The sequence below is a fragment of the Arachis ipaensis genome, chromosome B1 (genome assembly GCF_059453495.1).
Source record: "Arachis ipaensis isolate K30076 ecotype BB chromosome B1, ASM5945349v1, whole genome shotgun sequence".
Lineage (NCBI taxonomy): Eukaryota > Viridiplantae > Streptophyta > Magnoliopsida > Fabales > Fabaceae > Arachis > Arachis ipaensis.
The window spans coordinates 51,460,013-51,476,310 of NC_142436.1; the positions used below are offsets into that span (position 1 = coordinate 51,460,013).

Here is a 16,298-nt window from a genome sequence, read left to right on the forward strand (position 1 = left end):
TTCCAGAGCTTCCGAGCAATATATAATGGTTTATACTTTTCTTTGAAGGAGGCTACCCATATTGGGTGTTGAACGCACAAGGCCTACCCCCTTTTTGGCGTTCAATGCCCTCAAAGGAACCCAAGCCAGCATTAAACACCCAATCACCCCTTTGGGGCATTCAACGCCCACCAAGAAGCACAAGGCAGCATGGATCAACTCCCTAATAGGTGTTCAACGCCCATCCCTCAAGTTGGACGCCAAGCTTAGTCCAAGTACTCAACCAAAGTGGGCCTAAGAGTGGACTTTCACACCTTTAGTCTAGTCTATCATACTTTTGTACTTCTTTGTTATTAGGTTATTATATACAGGAGAAGATCACCCTTGTTTAGGATCTTCTTCCACCACTTTTGAATTTACATTACTTTCTGTAAGCTATGAGCTACTAAAACTCCTAAGTTAGGGTTAGGAGCACTGCTGATTCTCGTGGATTAATAATATTACTGTTTCTATTCCAATACACGTTAGATTCTATTCTCTTGTGCATTTTCAGTCTTCATCTCATGAATTAAGGGTGAACCGTGACATTCATCCTTGTTCTACATGGGTTTCGTGTGAGTCCTGACCCAGATAGCATTGAACCACAGCTAGAGAGTGCATTGCGGATTCCAAGAGCGTACCTGAGTGACTTTGGATAGGTGACATAAAATCCCGTTGACCGTGGGTTACTGAGGTCTCTGTGGCGTTAAAGCTAGAGTAAGAGAAGCAGCATTCCCTGATCCGGAAGATCCAACCTTGTCTGTGGCTTTTTGAGTAGGATTGCGAAGGAGAGTAGATTGCTTAGGTCTTCACCTTCGGCCATAGTGGGAAGCCATGAGTTAACCTGATGAGAGGACATGAGTTGCTCGGATATGGTGGACTGCTATAGTTTAGAAGAGATTAACTTGATGAGAGGATATGAGTTAATCACGTACGGCTGCCATTGAAGGAATCATTCGTTATTGAAGTAGACAATAAAAAAAGTTAATCTGGAAAGAATACGCATCTCCGATACCTTAACTGAATCTCTATCACTATTTTTCACATCAATCTCCTATTTCGTATTTATTATTTTATTTATGCTTTTAAACAAACAACCATATTTTCTAAGTGCCTGACTAAGATTTGCAAGATAGCCATTACTTGCTCAATCCAACAATCTTCGTGGGATTCGACCCTCACTCACCTGAGGTATTACTTGGATCACCCGATGCACTTGCCGGTTCATCTGTGCGAAACTTGCGGAGTTCAATTTCGTGCACCAAGTTTTTGGCGCTGTTGTCGGGGATTGTTCGAGATTGACAAACTACCGGACTATCTTGTTGCTTAGATTAGGTACTTTTTACGGTTTAGTTACTCTTTTAATTGTGTCTTTTGTTTTCTTCTTCAAAAAATTTTTCAAAACCTTTTCTTTTCTTTAGTAATCTTTATCTTTTGTTTGAGTATTGTATCAATTTTTAAGTTTGGTGTCCCTTTTGTTCTCTTTAATTTTTGAAATTGTTCTTGTTAATTTCTTTCTTGGATCTTAAAATTTTGAAGTTTGGTGTCTTTTGGTGTTTTTCTTTCAATTTTCGAAAACTAGTGTCATTTGATCTTAAATTTTTAAGTTTGGTGTCTTTTAGTTGTTTTTCTTTTTCCTTAATACTTCAAAAAATACAAAAATATCTCTTTTATCTTTATTCAAATTTTTGAAATCTTTACTATCTTTTCTTATCTTGATTTAAAAATTTTAAGTTTTGTGTTTTCTTGTTAGTAAAGTTTAAATTTTAAATTTCAAATCTTATCTTTTCAAATCTTTATCTTATATTTTGTTTATCTCTTTAAATTTCCAAATATATCATCTTATCTTATTTTAATTTCAAATTTCAAAATTAAATCTTTTCAAATTTCAAAATCTTTTCCAAATATTTATCATATCTTTTTACTTTAAATCTTCAAAATTTTAAATTTTAAATTCTTATCTTTTTAAATCTTTATCTTAATCTTTTAAAATTTTTATCTTCAAAATTTTTAAATTTTCAATCTTATCTTTCTTAATCTTTTTAAATCTTTACCTTATCTTTCTTTTTAAATTTTAAAACTTACTTATCTTATCTTCTTTTTAAATTTAAAACTTCTAATTTTTAATTCTCTACTTTCTTTTAAAATTGAATTTCAAAATCTTTTATTTTCAATTCTTGTTTATTAATTAGTTACTTGTTTTACCTTAGTCTCTTTCTATTTCCTTTCTCTTTCTTATTTTTCAAACCCTCCTAACTACTTTCTCTTTCTTCTTTTTCGAAAACTTCATCTCTCTTTCCCTCTCTATTTTCGAAAATATCTTCTCTTTTCTCTCAATTGATTTTTGAAAACTATCCTTATTAAAGGACATCCTCTTTCCTTTTCCTCTTGACCTATCTCTCTAACAAAGGACCTCTATACTCTGACATAGAGAATCCTATCTTCTTCTCTTCTTACATTCTTTCTTTTTGTTTATGAGCAGGAACAGGGATAAAGAACCTCTCTTTGATGCTGATCTTGAACCTGAGAGGACTCTAAGGAGATGGCTACAACAAGCTAGAGAACAACACTCCAGAGGAAACCTCAAAGAGCTTTTCGAACAAGAAGCTGAGAATACAGACATGGCAGCCAATCTCAATGACAGAGGAGACACAAGGAAGGTCCTAGGTGACTTTACTACACCCACTTCTGACTTCTATGGACGGAACATCACTATACCTGCCATTAGTCCAAATAACTTTGAGCTGAAGCCTCAACTGGTCACTCTAGTTCAACAGAACTGCCAATTTCATGGACTTCCATAGGAAGATCCCTACAGATTCATCTTTGATTTCTTACAGATCTATGATACTGTCAAGACTAATGGAGTGGATCCAAAGATTTACAAGCTTTTGCTTTTCCCCTTTGCTGTAAGGGACAGAGCTAGATTGTGGTTGGATTCTCAGCCTAAGGAAAGCCTAGACTCTTGGGAGAAGGTGGTCAATGCATTTTTGACCAAGTTCTTTCCATCTCAGAAGCTAAGCAAGCTTAGAGTGGAAGTTTAGACCTTCAGACAAAAAGAGGGTGAATACCTCTATGAAGTTTGGGAGAGGTACAAGCAACTGATCAGAAGGTGCCCTCCTAACATAATTTTAGACCGGACCATGCTAGATATCTTCTATGATGACCTCTCTGAATTATCCAAAATGGCATTCGACCACTCTGTTGGTGGATCACTCCACTTAAAGAAAATGCCTGAGGAGGCACAGGAACTCATTGACATGGTTGCAAACAACCAATTCATGTACACTTCTGAGAGAAACCCTGTGAACAATGGGGTAGCTCAGAGGAGAGGAGTCATGGAGGTTGACACTCTGAATGCCATATTAGCTCAGAAAAGATCCTAACCCAACAGGTCAACATGATCTCTCAGCATCGGACTGGATTACAAGCTGCAACTGGCAGCACGCAAGAAACCTCCAATGAAGGAGATGCCTATGATCCAGATCAACCCAAGATGGAGGAGGTTCACTATATGGAAAATTCCTCAGGGAATCCTCACACTGACTCTTATGGAAACACCTACAACTCATCATGGAGGAATCATTCCGACTTTTCATACAGGGATCAACAGAAGCCTCAGCAAGGCTTCAACAATAATCAAGGTGGAAGAACCTAGAATAGGTTCAACAACAGACCATTTCCACCTTCTCAGCAACAGATGGAGACTTCTAAGCATAGCCTCTCTGACTTAGCCACTATAGTTTCTAATCACTCTAAGACCACTCACAATTTCATTATTGAAACAAGATCCTCCATTAGGAATCTGGAGGTGCAAATTGGTCAGCTAAGTAAAAGGATCCCTGAGACCCCTTCTAACACTCTTCCAAGTAACAATGAAGTAAACCCAAGAGAAGAGTGCAAAGCTCTCAGTATGAAACCTGAGGCTGAATCTAAAGAGGACCTTCTGGTGTTAAACGCCAGCCAGGGAGAAGAGGCTGGGCGTTCAACACCCAAAGAGGGGCAAGTTCTAGTGTTGAACGCCACAATGGGAGTAGCTGGGCATTCAACGCCCACTAAGGACCCTCCTATGGAAGAATTAAAAGAAACCATAACTCATGAGGAGGCCATAGAGATTTCCTTGAATGCCTTATTGCAGATTATAGACTCTGAAGAATACTCCTCCTCTGATGAGGAAGAAGAAACTAGGGAAGAGCAAATTACTCGGTACTTAGGAATTCTGATGAAGCTGAATGCCAAAGTATTTGGAATAGAGACATTGGAAGACGAACCTCCAGTGCTCACCAAGGAACTCAATGCAGCAGAAACTGCTTCAGAAGCTACCGGATCCTGGACGCTTCCTAATCCCTTGTAGCATAGGGACAATTGCCTTTGAGAAGGCTTTATGCGACCTAGGGTCAAGCATAAACCTCATGCCTCTCTCAGTCATTGAGAGGCTGGAATCTTTGAGGTGCAAGCTACCAAGATCTCATTAGAGATGGCAGAAAAATCACTGAAATAAGGCATATGGTCTGGTAGAGGATGTCTTAGTAAAGGTTGAAAACTTTTACATCCCTGCAAATTTTATAATCTTAGATACTGGAGAGGACGAGGATGAATCCATCATCCTTGGAAGACCTTTCCTAGCCACTGCTAATGCCATAATTGATGTGGCAAAGGGAGAGCTCGTTCTGCAGTTATGGAAAGATCACATCTTGTTCAAAATGTCTAAACCTAACTCCCTCCCTAAAGGAGAGACAATTGTGCAACACTTAGTGTTCTAACCATTTCTCTCTGTGCAGAGCTTTAAAGATTCCCTAGATACCAAATCTAAGTTTGGTGTTGAAAAACCATCATCAAGCAATGAGAATGAAGGTACTAAAAAAAGATACCTAAGGGCTGGAGGGATGATGTTGGGATTATTGTTAGTCTAGAATTTCTCAATAGAAAATCATGTCATAGTATAGTCCTAAACCAACAAATAACCCTTCAATCAAATTTTGAAATGGTTGTCACAAATTCAATCCCAATAAAAAGTAACCAACAGTATTGGTCTCGGGTCATTCTTAAGAGAATGGACATGTGCATCAAGATTGGTTAGAATTCCAGGGTTGGGAGTCATAAACAAGAATTTAAACTACTAAAGCTTAGCATGCAAGAACCTTAAAGTGCAAGAAACTAAATCAAAGCAATTAAAGCAAGGTATAAGTGAGTGTAATCTAACAAGGTAACATATAAATATACTTCTACTCTAGAACTAAGTAAACAACTAAACTAACTATAACAAGAATTAAATTATTGGGATTTTTGGGTTTCAAATATGAATTATAAAAAGGACTCTTGGCTAAGGCATAGGAATTGGGATCACCATCCTTGTCTAATAACATATATTGACAATTATGAGGAACCAAGCCCATCAAGTCTACTTCTACAAGTGAAGTATGTCAAATAGGCTTGGTCAATTTCAACTCATAAGTCCCAATCCAACTACTAATTGGCTTAGTAGTAGATTAGTGTCAATGGGTATCAATTTGACCAATAAGGGTTCTCAAATCACTAATTCAATTATATCCAATGACTCAAGGTCACCCAATTCCCTTAGCCTAGGCTAAGAGTATAGAAAACTACTCCATAATTAAAGGGAACATTTCATCAAACACATGGTAGGCACTAACTAAAGACATATTTAAATTGCAAAATTAATTGGAAATTACAATTACCCACTAACAATTATTAATAGAAAACAACTCAAATAACACTATCAATCATAGAAAATATCAATGCACTAATAGAAATTCAAAATCAACAAAGTTCATAAGATGAGAAGAAAAGGGAAAATAGGGAGAAGACAAAATTCTATCACAAGATCTAAACAAAATTATGACTAGAGAACTAAGATTAAGTAATTGAAACTAGAATCAACAAGACCCAATTCAAAAATTCAACAAAGGATGATTAAAACAAACTAAAACCTAGAGAGAAGTAAGAGTTTCTTTCTCTAGAAAACAAGAACAAAAACTAGCTAAAATTATGTGTATGTTGTGTATGATTCCATCCCCTTTTCCCCATCAATCCTTGGGTCTTTTCCATGCAGAAGCAAGTTAGATTTGGGCCTAGAGTCCTTCAGAAATCGCCAGCCACATTTTCCATTAATGAGTCACGTGCTGGGCGTCACGCGTGCACGTTGATTACGCATGCGCGTCAGGTTAAGTCCTCAAGCCATGCGTACGCGTCAGGTAAGCGTGCGCATCAGTCAATTCTGCACCCGGCCATGCGTACGCGTCTATCATGCATGCGCGTGGGCACCAACTTCTCCAAAGCTCTATTCTTAATGTTCCTTCCTCTTTTGGATGCTTCCCTTCCATCTTCTAAGCCATTCCTGCCCTATAGATCCTGAATCCACTCAACAGACACATCATGGCATCGAATGGTAATCGAAGAGGATTAAAATTTATCATTTTTAAGGTTAAAGAAGCATGTTTTAAACCATGAAGCACAAATAGGAAGAAAACACAAAAAATGCAATTTATATGAATAAGTGTGAAAAATATTGATAAAACCCACCAAATTCTACACAAGATAAACCCTAAAATTAGGATTTATCAAACCTCCCCACACTTAAACTAAGCATGTCCTCATGCTAAAAATTAAAATACCAAAGAGCACAGGAGAATGAGACTTATGAAATGCAATTTACCTACATGGATGCAACTAATGCAAATGCTTCTATCTACTTGGTTAAAAGTGAATCAACTCCCAAGAACATATATGAACAAGTAGGGCTAAAGTAATATGATAACTTATGAACTCTACCAATTCAAATATCAAAATGAAGTATTAACAAACTTGCAAGAAGAAAGCTCATGAAAGCAGGGAACAAGGAGTTGAGCATCGAACCCTCACCGGAAGTGTATCTGCTCTAGTTGCTCAAATGTATAGGATTGATTCACTCAATTCTCTTCTAATCATTCTTTCTAAGATTTGTTTTTCATCTAACAATAAATAATTATTCAATGCATGCATACATTTATCATGAGGATTTATCTTTAGGTTGTAATGGGGCTAGGGTAAAGGTAAGGATGCATATATGGCCAAGTGAGCTTGAAATTTGAATCCTTGATTAACCAAAGCTCTCACCTAACACAAATAATAACCTATAAAATTCAAATATAAACCTAACTACTCATTTATTCACTTTTCACACACTCATGCATTCTCTTTCAATTCACAACCTATATGCATTGGTTATTATTGGCTTTACCTTAGGGCATTTTGTCACCTTTTTATATATTTTTTTATTTTCTTTTTCTTTTTCTACATTTCTTCCTTTTATTTTTCTTTTGGTGAATTATATACAATGGTACCAATGCATATGGTTTAAATATTATATACATAAGTGTGTACCCAATGCCCAATATTTTCAATAAAAATACAAAAACACATTTTTACCACTTCGAATGTTTCCAAACATCCCTCCCACTTAAATGACACACACTCTCACTAGCCTAAGCTAATCAAAGATGCAAATTAGAGGTTATTTATGTTTTCCACTTAGGGGTAGTGATGTGCTACATTAAAGAATAAAAGGGGGTTTAACATAGGCTCAAAATTGGCTAACAATGGTAAAAAAAAGGTAAGGCTATTTGGGTAAGTGAGTCATTGAAATAACAGCCTCAATCATATAAATGCATTCATACACAAAATGATGGACATAAAGAATCAAACAAATCAAAGATTGCAATCATAGAAAGAGGACAATGCACACAAGAATGGAAATAAGTGGTTATATGATGTAATCACGCAATTAAGGTCAAAACTCACATTCTTGTGTGTTCTTAGCTCAAAAACCTGTTGCAAAATTAATTCCTTCAAGCAAGTTCAACACAATTTTTTTTTTCAAATTAGTAGGGTGCCCTAAAATAGTTTCTTGGAGAAGAAATCATCACTCTAACCAAGTAGTCGTAGCAAGAAGTGATTGGATGGAAAAAGTAATTCATCTAGTTCATGCATACCCAATCACTTAACAAGCATAACTCTAGATATATTTACAAACAACTACCATGCAAAAAGTGTTTAAATTCAAAAACTAGCTATGCAATGCAAATTATCCTAATTGACAAAAGAAAATTAAGATTTGGGTGGTGAAAAGAAGGGTTGTTACCTACGGAAGTTGGTAAACGACCTCCCCACACTTAGAAATTTGCACGGTCCTCTGTGCTATCAACAATAAATAGAGTGGGTCCGGGAGTGTCACTCGCAATGGCCATAGGATGGTGAAACAAGGATGTCTCTGCTGAGCGGATATTTTATACGCTTTTTGCCATCAGTTTCATATAGTTTTTAGTATGTTTTGTCTAAGTTTTATTATGTTTTCATAGGTTTTAGTGCAAAATTTACATTTTTGGATTCCACTTTGAGTTTGTGTGTTTTATGGTGATTTCAGGTATTTTCTGGCTGAAACTGAGGAGCTTGAGCAAAAGTCTGATTCAGAAGCAGAGAAAGGACTGCAGATGCTGTCAGGATCTGAACTCCGTGCACTCAAAGGAGTTTTTCTGGAGCTACAGAAGTCCAAATGGCGCTCTCTCAACGGCTATGGAAAGATAACATCCAGGGCTTTCTAGAAATATATAATAGTCTATGCTTTGGTTCGGAAATATAGGCCCAAAACTGGCGTTCAATGCCAGCCACCAGCCCAAGTCCTAGTGTTCAGCTCCCACAAGGGAGCAACTGGAGTTCAATGCCCAAAAGGGGTCTCTAGCCAGCGTTCAACACCCCTAAGGGACACTAGCACGTGGGAGACACTCAAGCTCAGCCCAAACACTCACCAAGTGGACTCCAGAAGTAAATTTTTGCACTATCAACTTAGTTTATCATATTTCTATAATCCTTAGTAATTAGATTAGTATATATAGGAGATGATCAACTATGTTTAGGATCTCTCCGACAACTCTTGTCCACTTTCACGTTTACCATTGTAATTTTCTATCAGCATGAGTCACTAAACCTCCTAGGTTAAGGTTAGGAGCTCTGCTGATTTTCATGGATTAATAAGAGTACTACTGTTCTATTCAATTCATGTGCGATTCTATTCTAAGATGTATCTTCGTTCTTCAATCTTATGAATGGGATGATCCGTGACAATCATCTTCATTCTACATGGGTTCAGTGTGAGTCCTAACCCAAGATCACTGAACCACCAGCTTGATTATACATCTCTTAGACGGCTAATCCACGACTTCATTGGGGACTTCTCAAGACACCAGTTTAGCCGAGGTATGGGGAGATCAGGGTCTTCGTGGTAGAGGCTAGAACCAAAGGCGCATCAATCTCTGATCCAGAAGATTCGACCTTGTCTGTGGCATTTTGAGTAGGATCATGAAGGGAGTGAACTGCAGGAGCTTCACCCTCACGCAGATTGGGTGCACACTAAACCTGGCGTTCAGCCTGAGAGGAAGATTCAACGGCCACGACCGTACGGCATTGATACAACCAGCCATGGAAGGAATCACTCATAGTTGAAGAAAGACAATAGGAAATGTTGATCCAGAAGAATGAAGCATCTCCGAAGCCTCAATCGTTCTCTTATCACTGTTTTCATTCAAATTAAGTAATTTCATTCATCTTTATGTCTTATGCATTTATCTCAACAAACTATCTTTTCTAATCGCCTGACTAAGATCTACAAGGTGTCCATAGCTTGCTTCAAAACAATCCTCGTGGGACCGACCCTGACTCACCTTAGGTATTACTTGGACGACCCGGTGCACTTGCTGGTTCAGTTGTGCGGAGTTAATCAACGCACACCAAGTTTTTGGCGCCGTTGCCGGGGATTGTTCGGATATGACAACTAACGGATTATCTTGTTGCTTAGAACAGATATTGTTTTTAATTTTGTTTGAGTCTTTTATTTTTCTTTTTCGAAAAAATAAAAAAATAAAAAATATTTTCAAAAATCTTTCTTTCTTTTTAATCTTTATTTTTTTATTTGAGTCTTTAGTTCTTGTTCTTGGTAAAAGTTTCGAATTTCTTGGTGTTTTTTTCCAAAATTTTTTAAAAATTATCTCTTTTGTTTGTGTCTAGTGTCAATTCTTAAGTTTGGTGTCGTTTGTGTGTTCTTTGTTTCTTTAAATTTTCGAAAATGATCTTTGTGTTCTTTCTTGGTATTCAAGTTGTTCTTGTTCCTTTTCTTCTTTTGATCTTAAAAGTTTTAAGTTTTGTGTCTTTTGGTGTTTTTCTTTAAAATTTTCAAAATTTTGTGTCCTTAGATTTAAAAATTTTAAGCTTGGTGTCTTTTGGTTATTTTTCTCTTTCTTCATTAATTAAAAAAAATGAAAACAAAAATCTTTTCTTCTTTTTAATTAACATTTCGAAAACTTAAAAAAAAAACTATCTTTTCTATCTTTTTACCTTAATTTTCGAAAATTCCAAATAAAATTTCAAATTTTAATTTCAAAATCAAAATCTTATCTTTTCTTAATTTAAAAAAATCAAATTTCAAATCTTATCTTTTTTAAAAAAAAATCTTTTCAAAATCTTTTCTTTTAATTTGATTCTATCTTATCTTATCTTTCTTTTAAAATTTAAAATTCAAAACTTTTTTAAATCTTTATCTTTTTTTATCTTATCTTTTCATTAAATTTCAAATATTATGTTATCTTATCTTAGTTTTAAATTTCAAAATAAAATCTTTTCAAAAATCCAATCTTTTTTAATTCTCTATCTTATCTTGTTTTAAATTCAAATTTTAAAATTTAATTTTCAAAATCTTATCTTATCTTTTTTCAAATTCAATTTTCAAAATTCAAATTTTAAAATTCAAAATTCAAAATTCAAAATTCAAATTTCAAATTTCAAAAATCAAATTTTTTTCAAACTTTCTATCTTATCTTGTTTTCAAATCTTTCTTAATTAGTTACTTGTTTTCTCTTTCTTCTTTTTCAAAACTTCCAAACTAATTTCTCTCTCTTCTAATTTTCGAAAACATCTTCTCTCTTTCTCTGTCTCCTTTTTTGAAAATCACACTTTAAGTTTCAAATCTTATTAGTTAATTACTTTTTATTTTCGAATTTAATTAATAAATAAAATAAAAACAAAAATATTTTCTCTTTTTACTTTTAATTTTTGAATTCTTCTTCTCTCCTCTCTATCTTCATTTTTCTTTCTTCTTCACATCGCATAGGGAGTCCTCTGTTCTTGAACATAGAGCTCCTATTCTTTTTCTTTCTTGTTTTCCTTTTCTTGTTTATGAGCAGGAACATGGATAAAGAACCTCTCTTAGATCTTGATCCTGAACCTGAGAGAACTCTAAGGAAGCGTTTGCAACAAGTTAAAGCACAACACACCGGAAGAGATCTTACAGAACTTTTCGAACAAGAAACTGAAGGTACAGACATGAGACATGGCAGCTGAACCGAATAATGAAGGAGATGCAAGGAAGGTTCTAGGTGATTTCACTACACCCACTACTAACTTCTATGGCAGAAGTATCTCTATACCTACCATTAGAGCTAATAAGTTTGAGCTAAAGCCTCTGTTAGTTTCTCTCTTGCAACAGAATTGTAAATTTCATGGACTTCTACTGGAAGATCCACATCAATTCTTATATGAATTTTTTCAGATCTGTGATACTGTTAAAACTAATGGAGTGGATCCTGTGGTCTACAAACTTATGCTTTTCCCTTTTGCTGTTAGAGACAGAGCTAAGATATGGTTGGATTCTCAACCTAAGAAAAGCCTAGACTCTTGGGAAAAGTTAGTCAATACTTTCTTGGCCAAGTTCTTTCCACCCCAAAAGATGAGAAAGCTCAGGGTGGAAGTTCAAAACTTTAGATAAAAAGAGGGTGAATCCCTCTATGAAGCTTGGGAAAGATACAAGCAACTGATCAGGAGGTGTCCTCCTGACATGCTCTCAGAATGGTCTATCCTAAGAATCTTCTATGATGGCCTATCTGAGATATCCAAGATGTCCTTGGATCATTCTGCTGGTGGATCACTCCACTTGAAGAAAATGCCTGCAGAGGCACAGAAACTCATTGAAATGGTTGCAAATAACCAATTCATGTATACTTCTGAAAGAAACCCTGTGAACAATGGGTAGCTCAGAAGAAAGAAGTCCTAGAAGTTGATACTCTGAATGTCATATTGGCTCAGAACAAGATCTTGACCCAGCAGGTCAATATGATCTTTCAACATTTGACTGGATCACAAGCTGCAACTGACAACACTCAAGAAGCCTCCTATGAAGGAGAAGCTTATGATCCAAATTAACCTTCACTGGAGGAAGTGAATTACATGGGAGAACTCTATGGAAATACCTACAACCCTTTACGGAGGAATCATCCTAACCTTTCATGGAAGGATTAACAGAAGCATTAGCAAGACTTCAACAGTAATCAAGGTGGAAAAACCCAAAATAGGTTCAACAACAGGCCACCATTCCCATCTTCTCAGGAACACTTCAAGACTCCTAGACAGAGCCTTTCTGACTTAGTCACTATAGTCTCTAACCTCTCTAAGACCACACATAGTTTTATAACTGAAACAAGATCATCCATTAGAAATCTGGAGGTACAAGTTGGTTAACTGAGCAAGAGAATCACTGAGACTCCTCCTAACACTCTTCCTAGTAATACTGAAATGAACTCAAGAGAAGAGTGCAAGGCCATAACCACAGAGGCTGAGGCCGAATTTAAAAAGGATGAGTTGGCGTTGAACGCCATTGGCGTTGAACGCCAGTAAGGAAGACCTTACTGGGCGTTCAATGCCCAAAGTGGCACCAAAGATGGTGTTGAATGCCAGTAAGGAAGACCTTACTGGGCATTCAACGCCCAAAGTAGCACCAAAGCTGGTGTTGAACGCCAGTAAGGAAGACCTTACTGGGCGTTTAACGCCCAAAGTGGCAGAGAAGCTGGTGTTGAACGCTAGCTATGGGGCAGTAGCTGGGTGTTCAACGCCCAATGATCCCCTAATTCTGGCGTTGAACGCCAGTCAGGAGCGTCATCACTGGCGTTGAACGCCAGTAAGGAGGACCTTACTGGGCATTCAACGCCCAAAAAGACACACTCACTGGCGTTGAACGCCAGTCAAGGGACACAAGTTGGGTGTTCAACACCCAAGGAAGCACCATTACTGGCGTTGAATGCTAGTAAAGAAGGCCTTACTGGACGCTCAACGCCCACCCAAGGCTTCCCTATTGAAGATCTGAAGGCAACTAAGGCTCATGAGGACACTATAGAAGTTCCCTTGCAAGCCTTGTTGCAAATCATGTATTATGAAGAGTACTCCACCTCTGATGAGGAATAGGAAACTAGGGAAGAGCAAGTTGCTCGGTACCTAAGAATTTTGATGAAGATGAATGCCAAGTTATTTGGTACAGAGCCATTAGAGGAAGAACCTCCAGTGCTAACCAAAGAGCTCAATGCCTTAGTTCAGCATAAGTTACCTCAAAAGAAGCCGGATCCTGGATGCTTCTTAACCCCTTGCATCATAGGCACAATGACCTTTTAAGGCTTTGTGTGACCTAGGGTCAAGCATAAACCTCATGCCTCTCTCTGTAATAGAGAGGCTGGGAATCTTTGAGGTACAAGCTGCAAGAATCTCTCTAGAGATGGCAGACAAGTCCATAAAAAAGATTTATGGACTAGTAGAGGATGCCTCAGTAAAGGTTGAAGACCTTTACATCCCTGTTGACTTCATAATCCTAGATACCGGGGAGGAAGAGGATGAATCCATCATCCTTGGAAGACCCGTCCTAGCTACAGCCAAGGCTGTAATTGATGTAGACAGAGGAGAAGTAGTCCTACAATTAAATGAGGACTATCTTATGTTCAAGGTTCATAAACCTCAATCTACCTCAGCTGAAGGAGGCACCATTTATAAACATGAAGTGCTTCAACCTTCTCTCTCAGTGCAGAGTTATACAGAGCCTGCAAACACCAATTCTAAGTTTGGTGTTGGGCAGCCATTATCAAGCACTGAGAACAAAGGTACTAAGAAAAAAGTACCTAATTGCTGGAGGGATAAGAAGATCCCCACTGAAGGCTTCTCACCTGGCATGAGAGTTGTCCTCACAGACAATCCAGTTATCCCACACACTGTGTGTAGGATCCTTTCACTGAAACATGTTGAACTTATCCATGAGAGCACAGGCAAGAAATTCACTATAAGGGGAAAAATTCTGAGCCCCTATCCATCTCCGTAAGGAGCTAACCGTCAAGCTAGTGACGTTAAAGAAGTGCTTGTTAGGAGGCAACCCATCAATATTAATATTTTCTTATTTTTATTTCAGTTAATTTTCATGTTTTCTTTTGAGTTTATGATAATGTGCAGTAGTTAGAACAGAAACAGAAATAGTTAGAGCTAGAAATAGAACACCCTGGAGCAAAGACCTTGATGGCATTAAACACCAGTCAGGGAGGCCAGAGTGGGCGTTCAACGCCCATGAAGAGTACAATGCTGGCATTGAATGCCAGCCAGGAAGCACAGTGATCTTAACCCAAGAGTGCAGTGCAGTAATCCAAAAAGGCCTCCCACCAAAACTCAGAGATCCTGGGAGTTTCATCATATCATGTACCATAGGCAATATGATCTTGGATAAAGCTCTCTGTGAGTTAGGTGCTAGTATTAATTTGATGCCTCTTTCACTGATGAAAAAGCTTGCAATAGATAAAGTCAAGCCCACCAGAATTTCGCTTCAAATGGCTGATAGATCACTCAAGATACCTAATGGAGTTGTGGAAAATTTGTTAGTTAAGGTAGGAGAATTCTTATTCCCTGCTGATTTTGTCATTTTAGACATGGAGGAAGAAGGACACAACTCAGTCATCTTGGGGAGACCCTTTTTAGCCACATCAATGGCTATAATTGATGTGGAGAAAGGTGAAATGATCCTTAGAGTGCATGATGAAAAAATGATCATCAATATCTTTAAAGCCATATAACATCCCACTGAGAAAGAAAAGCATATGAGGGTGGAAATGGTAGAAGAAGTAGAGGGGGAGTTAATTGAAGCCAATGATCAGGAAGAACAAGAAGAGGAAACAGAAGTGGAGCAAGACATCATAGAAGAAGAAGTAGCAGAGATATCCTTTGAAGGCAAGACAGAGGAAATACCAAAACAAGAATTAAAGCCTCTTCTCCCTCATCTCAAGTATGCATTTCTTGGAGAAGAAGAGACCCTGCTAGTGATCATCAATTCCTCCTTAAACATGGAAGAAGAAATAAAGCTGATTGAAGTGCTAAAAGCTCACAAGACTGCTTTAGGATGGACGATTGATGATATCAAGGGCATAAGCCCTGCCATCTGTATGCACAGGATTTTGCTGGAGGAAGACTCAAGGCCTGTAGTACAACCCCAAAGAAGGCTTAACCCAACTATGAAGGAGGTGGTTCAAAAAGAAGTAATGAAGCTGGGGAATGTCAGAATCATATACCCAATTTCTGACAGCCCTTGGGTAAGCCCAGTTCAAGTGGTGCCAAAGAAAGGCGGCATGACCGTTATCTTCAATGAGAAGAATGAACCCATTCCCACAAGGACAGTGATAGGGTGGAGAATGTGAATCGACTATAGATGACTGAATGAGGCCACAAGGAAGGATCACTCCCCTCTCCCCTTCATTGACCAGATGCTGGAGAAGATTGGCTGGCCATGCATATTACTGCTTCCTGGATGGGTACTCTGGGTACAATCAGATAGTGGTGGATCCCAAGGATCAATAGAAGACCTCCTTCACATGTCCATTCAGAGTTTTTACCTACAGAAAGATGCCTTTTGGGCTATGCACTGCCCCTGCAACCTTTCAAAGGTGTATGCTTTCTATATTTTCTGACATGGTAGAAAAAATTTTAGAAGTCTTCATAGATGATTTTTCTGTCTTTGGCAATTCATTTGATACCTACTTGAATCATTTGACCCTTGCTTTGAAAAGATGCCAAGAAACTAATCTTGTCTTGAATTGGGAGAAATGCCATTTCCTGGTTCCTGAAGGGATAGTTCTTGGGCATAAAGTTTCAAGCAAAGGTATAGAAGTTGATAAGGCTAAAATAGAGATCATAGAAAAGCTTTCTATACCTGTTAATGTGAAATCAGTAAGAAGTTTTCTTGGACATGCTAATTTTTACAGGAAATTTATCAAAGACTTTTCAAAAATAGCCAAACCACTGAGCAATTTACTAGTGATTGACAATCCTTTCATCTTTGATGACAATTGCAAGCATGCCTTTGAAACTTTAAAAAGAAAACTCACTACAGCATCAATCATCATACCCCCAGATTGGGAATTTCCTTTTGAACTCATGTGTGA

The 16,298-nt window shown here is 37.4% G+C and overlaps 2 non-coding genes across 2 annotated transcripts; both read right to left on the bottom strand.

The window, feature by feature from the left end:
* Positions 1-3,041: 3,041 nt before the first annotated feature.
* LOC148576543 (small nucleolar RNA R71) lies at positions 3,042-3,150 on the bottom strand. The gene has a single exon (XR_015902922.1). It is a non-coding gene; the product is annotated as a small nucleolar RNA R71 (small nucleolar RNA).
* An 8,647-nt stretch (positions 3,151-11,797) lies between these two features.
* LOC148576544 (small nucleolar RNA R71) lies at positions 11,798-11,901 on the bottom strand. Its single transcript, XR_015904329.1, has one exon. It is a non-coding gene; the product is annotated as a small nucleolar RNA R71 (small nucleolar RNA).
* Positions 11,902-16,298: the final 4,397 nt, after the last annotated feature.